This window comes from Hibiscus syriacus, unplaced genomic scaffold (genome assembly GCF_006381635.1).
Source record: "Hibiscus syriacus cultivar Baekdansim isolate YM2019G1 unplaced genomic scaffold, ASM638163v2 tig00020999_pilon, whole genome shotgun sequence".
NCBI lineage: Eukaryota > Viridiplantae > Streptophyta > Magnoliopsida > Malvales > Malvaceae > Hibiscus > Hibiscus syriacus.
In genome coordinates, this window is record NW_024062506.1 from 97860 (window position 1) to 98473 (window position 614).

The following is a 614-nucleotide window of genomic DNA, read 5'->3' on the forward strand; positions in this document are numbered from 1 at the left end:
ATAAGATTTAAATTATGATCCTTTTTAGAAAAATATAAGGGGTATTATTTTGCACGAATAATTCTCGAAAATACCTTCCTTGTTAGTTAAGGGGCCATTTCCATTGATTCCCCATGCAAAAGAATATTGCCCAAATTTTTAGATAAAATACATACATTAATTACATTAAAAAAACAAATTCATTCAAATATAAAATACATTATCTTGTTCAAACAATTCTTGGAAACACACTCCTTGTCAGTTAAGGCATGTTTCTATAAATTCCTCGAGTAAAATAATATTTAAAAAATATTACAACTAATGGGAAGTTTACAAATGTGTAAATGAAGGATAAAAAATAATAGACATGGTGATTTTAAGGATTAAACTAAACAACCAACAAGAAATAAAGGCAACCATTGCAAATATTTTACATGTTAGGCACTGCAATTGTAAATAATCTAATATCATTCATCGAGAACAAAAATTGAAATTTCTCAAGTAAGATATTCAAATTAAAATAATCATAAAATCTAAATAACAAGCAAGAAGGGATTAAAATGAAATAAAAAAATAATAGCCAAATCATAATTCATCAAGGACTACAATGCATAAATTAAAGATATCGTATCTAA